Genomic DNA, 6,040 nt, shown 5'->3' on the forward strand with positions numbered 1-6,040 from the left:
GCAGCCAGACAGGCCCCAATGCCTTGCGTGTGGGGCACAGGCAGGAGGAGCTGCAGCCCCAAGTCTCTCTTCATTCCACTTGCAGGCAATAACAGCCCAGGCCTGCTGAGACAGTTCCCAGGTTGCAGTGCTGTGATCACTTGGGAGAGAAGGCACCACGACAGGATGCAAAGAGTCCCAGAGGTTTCTGCAGGGTCTTGGTCAAGACCCCCCTTGGGACACAGGCCTTTAGAGCACAGCTGCCAGGTTGGTGGACAACAGGGAGGCTCATCTGCCTCTGCTTCTCTCCAAGAGGAAGAGTTGGGCCTGGGTGTGAAAAGCAGTGCCAGCCTTGGCTGTGGTGACCATGGAATGGGAGGTGTCACCTGCCAAGAGGAAGGGCAAGAGAAGAGTGCAGATCCTGGACTTGAGAGGAGCAGACTTTGGCTGAGTCTTGTGACTTGGAGTGGGGGACCACCCATGTGAGAAACAAGAAGGGCAGCAGAGTTGAGTGCAGCTGGTCTGCAAGGACAGTATGTGGCAGGGACCAGTCTGTGCACACCAACAGTCAGGGAAACAAGCAGAGCTGAGAAGGGAATGAAGGGCAGATCCCAGAGGGTCCTAATCAGTGGCACAGGGTGTGGCTGGAGGTCTGTCACCAGTGGTGTCCCCCAGGGTCCTCTACTGGGCCCAGTGGAGTTTAACTTGTCCCTGAATGACTTGGATGAGGGGGTCAGTGCTTCCTCAGGAAGTTCATTGATGACACAAAGCTGGAGCAGTGGCCGATACCCCAGAGGACTCTGCAGCCCTTCAGGTTACAGAGATGGGCAGAGAAGAACCTTCTCTCAGTTTATTCTGAGCATGATGTCCTATGGACTGGACTATCCCAAGCTGTCCCAGCCATGTCCCCTCTGAATGTTGTTTGAGTGTATGCATGTGAGTGACAAAACATCATACTTCCTCAGACGAAGACCTCGAGTCCTCGTCGCGCTAGGAGTGAATGGAGTGGGATATGGTTTTCACCTCGATTTGAGGAAAAATTCCATAAATTGTTGAGGTAATCCTAGTGCAAGAAATGCTGCTATCACAAGTTGTTGAATTGTTTGTTATCAAAAGTTTTTCATTGATGAAGTTAACAGTTTATGCAGTTTAAAACTGCAAAAGGTTAAAACATAGGATATCCTCGAAATTTAAAGAATAGGCCTAATGTTGCATTAGCAATTCCAAAAAGGTTTCAGTGGAAGAATTAAGAAGTTTCCTTATTTTACCATACCAATTTATAGTTAAGCAGTTATGTCAGCTGACTGTTATCAATTGTTAAAATGTTCCCTTTTATATAATGTTGTCTCATGATTCCTTCCCCTTTCACTTATCTATATATAAACAAACCATTTTTCTTTTTTGGATAATTTGTTAAAGCCTCTTCATCAAATTCCTTTTTTTTTTTTCATCTCAAACCTGTTCTTTAAATTTAAAAAACAAAACAGACAATCTATTTCGTAAATTCCCTAAAAGACAAATATCCCTGACTAAGGATCTCGAGGAAAGTACTCGAGGTCCGTCCTCCAATCAGGGTGCGTTAAATGGCGTCCAGATGTGGCGCAGGATTGTAGGTCCTTCATATTGAAGGAACCCGCCTGCCCACCTGGACTCAAGTGCTGTGGCTCAGAGAGCAGCACTCCAGCAGCCCCCCAGCTGAACAGCGGATATCGCACCGCAAGGTGGGCTGATCCTCGCGTCCGATCTAAGAGACGAGCAGCTGGGGAAGAACCCTGACAACCTGAACCCTGACAATCTCCTATTGACTTTATTTTACGAAATAGGTTGTCTTGACATTTAAAAATATCAGTTTGAAAAAAAAAAGTTTTCATTAGAGTGAGGATAAGTAAATAAAAACAAAAAAGAAAGCGTTACACACCAAAATCTGAAGCAGAAAATTTGGGGAAACATCTGTACAAATTGTAAGTGAAATGTAAAGGTGATAAAGAAAAAGTACGTAATAGAAAGCTCCCGGAGTGGTTTACTAAGAATAAGGAATACAGAATGTCGTTAAATAGAAAGTTTTAAGAGTGGTTTACTATGAAAAGAAAGTTTAAAAAGAGAGTACTGAAATTGGAAGAAGTAATGATTAAGCAAATTAAATGAAAAATTCTGCTTCTTTAGATCTCTGTTGTCTGTAACCAAAACATAATCCCTCAAAGAGCTAATCTCAGACAAACTGTGTTACTCCCTTGTGCTTCTTTGCCCTTTTACTTACTTACCCTTATTATAACTTGATTTCCTTTTCTTATTGATTGCTTTTGTCACACTGAAGGACCCAAAGACTCATTAAGAAAACTATAACTAATGTTCTGTGTTAACAAAAACCAGTACAGTTATTTATATATATTTTTATATACTTTTTTGTATCTTAAGAATCAATTCTTGTTCCATGATAAATTCAAGAAAGTTTTCTTTAAACTTGCTTTTCTATAAAACAGAAAAGGGGGATATATTGGGATCCAGTTTTTGAGAAAATGCGTTTTAGGATTTTTTTTATGTTATTATACTATGTTATTGTATTATTCCCTTTCATTGTACCCCCATTTTCCCTTATTTTCCCTAAGCCTTCGAACCCTGAGTTTCTATTGGCCAGTTAGTGCTGCATTGCAGTACCAACCTTATATGGTCATTTCTTCCTTATGTAGATATGCTCCTCCCCTTGTTCTCCCTATATGGTCCTAGTTTGCATACTCCACCCTTGCTCCTCCCCAGTTACTCCCCTTGTTCCAGCAAGTTCTGCTCCTGCCCTATAAAAGGCAGGAGCCATGGTAATAAAGTGTTCCATTTTGCACCTAACATTGAAATGTCTGATCCCTCATTCCTATTGGGCCGTCGAGGACGCTGAGAACCTGTTTCCCGCATGTCAGTCCTGTGACCATGGGCAGGGACAGGCCCTGGGTGCTGCTGGGACAGAGCTGGGCTCTTTACCTTCCAACCTTCTCCTTTAGGCACACAAGGTCACTTGCAGCAGCTTTTCCCTTCCAAAAAAGCATTACAGAGAAAGGACTTCCTTCCTCCTCAAAATGCTGCAGGAGCTTTGAACAGAAGCCAAGTTTGGCTCACTGCAGGGGGGAAGGGATGCTGATCCAGCCTGACTTTGTAATGGGAAATGATGGAGCCCTTGGGAATAGCTGGAGGAACAGAGGAGTATTTTATAGGTACAGGGCTTTGGAGCAGTACTGGCCTCCGCTGGTTGTCAGATGTCACTGAAGAAGTGTTGGGCTGGACTGCTGTGAGATAAAGCACTTTAACATGTGAAAACCAGCCCTTCTGTGGGACAGTTGGACCCCTTCACTCCAGACTTGTGCCTGTGCCAAGGGCACAGCACAAAGAAAGGCCACTTGTCACACGCGAGCTCCGCTGTGAGCCAGCTCCGAGCTCAGCCTGATGAATCCTTAAGTTGCTGGGTTTTCCCTTCAGCCCAGGGTTTCCCTTGCCAGTGTTTGCACAGCACACAGAGTGCAGGGGCCGCAGCAGCTGGAGGGTCCCTGGATCAGGGTCAGGTCAATTAAAATCAGCCCAATCTGTATTTCTAAGGCTCTGCAACACATTTGTGTGCAATGAATGCACTGTGCTGACACTCCTGGAAAGAGCTGAGTCTGCAGCACACGTGTATTTGCTAAGCAGGAAAAAAAAACATCAAAAAACCTCTTACTGCACCATTCCCAGTCGATGGGGCCTGTTCAGGCCCATTTGCCTCTTTCTGACCTTTGCTATCAATGCTCCTCCCAGCAGATAATTACCCACATGCTATTTTTTTTTACCCTGTAATATCCTCTAATCTCAAATAAATGCTCTAATTGACCTCTGTCCTCCCAGCGTACATGACACATTGAGCAGGGCTGTGCCCACAAAAGACTGTTAGAAAGCACTGTCTGTTCACACTGGGGTCACTCCTATTGTGGATGCTTGGAACCAGAAGTCAGACCTCAAATATCCGATGCTGTGAATCATTACCCAGGCAAAATAGATATTTTTCAGGTGGCTGCTAAAGAAAGCCTATGATGTGGAACTGAAATGGTCCATGTGAGCCAGAGCTCACCTCGGCCAGAAGCAGTTTCACAAACAGTTGCTAATTTGCACACTGGACCATTTTGTTTCTGCCCAGACTCTCTGTGCACACCCAGGAGGCTTTTAACCAAATACAGTGCTTTCAAAGTAGCTTGGAATGTTTTCCCCTTCTGGAAATCACAAATTTTAGTGCAAAGAATACCTGCTGCTTATTCCTGCTGCTCCATCCCACAGGCTCCCGGAAGCCCTGGGCGGTGCTTGGCAGTTAACACTTACTTTCCCCTGCCAGTCACTATTTTCTAAAGAATATTTTTGCCTCTCAGCTGTGGTTAATGGGCTTTGTCTGTACTGTATGGATGCAGTCAGGGCATCCCTGAAAGGTGGTACTTAATAAAAGAGAACATGTTGATGAACCTTCCTCCCCAGCCAAGCCCTGGGCTTTTCCCACAGGCTCTGCTGCAGTGCACATACCCAAATGACCTTGGGATTTAAGCTGAAAAACTACTGTCTTCTCAATGCCTACTTGGCTTTGGGGCAGAAATTCCATCACTGCTCTCATGGCAAAGGCTGGTGACAAGGGAGCCTGGTGACATTCCCCAGTGGAGCAGCGAGCCTGTAGCATGTCCTGCATTCACTAAGCAGTGCCAGCACAGGTTGCAGCCCCTGCTTTCAGGGCTGTTTGCTCCCCTGGGCTGTTTGATGTCACCTGGCTGGGTGGCAGTGTGACAGTGCAGGGCTGGAGGAGCCCCCAGCCTTCCCCATCCCCAAAAGCAGGGCTCCAGCATAGTTAATCCCCCGCTGCCAGCTCCCACAAACAATGTCCCTCTGGAGTAAACACAGTTGGGGAAGGAGAAGAGGGAACTTTATTTTGCAGCCATTTGTGGCAGTGTTCACGCCTACAACCCCAAGTGCTTTCTCTGCTTACGCACCAGAGCAAGTAATAATAGTATTTTTCATTGATACAGTGATTTTCATCGCCAGGACTCTCTGCAGACCTGGCCTGTGGTCTGGGGATGGCCTCACCTGGGCAGGTGAACTCCAGTCATACACAACAAAACTGTGCTCCTTGTCTCTGCAGAGATTTTGGAAATATCACCTGCCTGCTCAGCACCTTCCAGGGAGCTTCGGTCTCATCTCACCCAGGGCTGCAGAAGGGCCCAAGGGATGTTCCTCAAGGCTCAGTCTAGGAAGTGGTTCCACCTGATGGACTTGCCTTTAGCTAGATGGGGACTTCAGGAGTGGAATGACTGAAAGCTCTGCTCTCTCCAGTGTCAGAGAAGCCCTGCTCAGCAGGGAGGAGCAGGCAGGACTTCTCTGGAGCTCCCTTTCTCTGGAGATATTTAAAACCAACCTAGACACAACCCTATGTAACCTGCTCCAGGTGAACCTGCTTTAGCAGATCTCCAGATCTCCCAACTATTCTGCAATTCTGTGGTTTTTTGGCTCACTGTCCTCAGTGACTGGGCTGCCATGTGCATCACCTATGAGAGAGGAAGGCAGGAGGCAGAGGAGCAGTGTAAAACATGGCCAGGTCACTAAAAATAAGAAATGAAAAGCTGAGCATGAGTTTGCAGGAACTGAAAGCAGGTGTAGGATGGACTGAGAGCCATGGGACAAAACAACTGAGTCATAGAGCAGCAGGTCTGAGAGCAGGAAAGGTTAAAACAAATATTGTTGAATTGGCTTAAGACTGCAATCAAAGCTGGAGATTGCATTCGGGTTCTACACACCGAGCTGTTGTTCTATCCTGTTCTAATTTCTGTCAGTGTTATTGTTGGAGGAGCAGCTCCACTCGGGCTCTCAGCTCCTGAGGGAAACATGAGTGGGACTTCAGGAAGGGTGGGTTTAGATTAAACATTAGAGAGAAATTACGGTATTAAGCTCTGCTAGGGGAGGTTTAGGTTGGATATTAGCAAGAAAATTTTTTACAGAGAGAGCAATCAGCCATTGGAATGGGCTGCCCAGGGAGGGGGTGGATTCGCCATCCCTGGAGGTTTTTAAGACGAGA

This window comes from Chiroxiphia lanceolata (assembly GCF_009829145.1).
Source record: "Chiroxiphia lanceolata isolate bChiLan1 chromosome W unlocalized genomic scaffold, bChiLan1.pri scaffold_60_arrow_ctg1, whole genome shotgun sequence".
Lineage (NCBI taxonomy): Eukaryota > Metazoa > Chordata > Aves > Passeriformes > Pipridae > Chiroxiphia > Chiroxiphia lanceolata.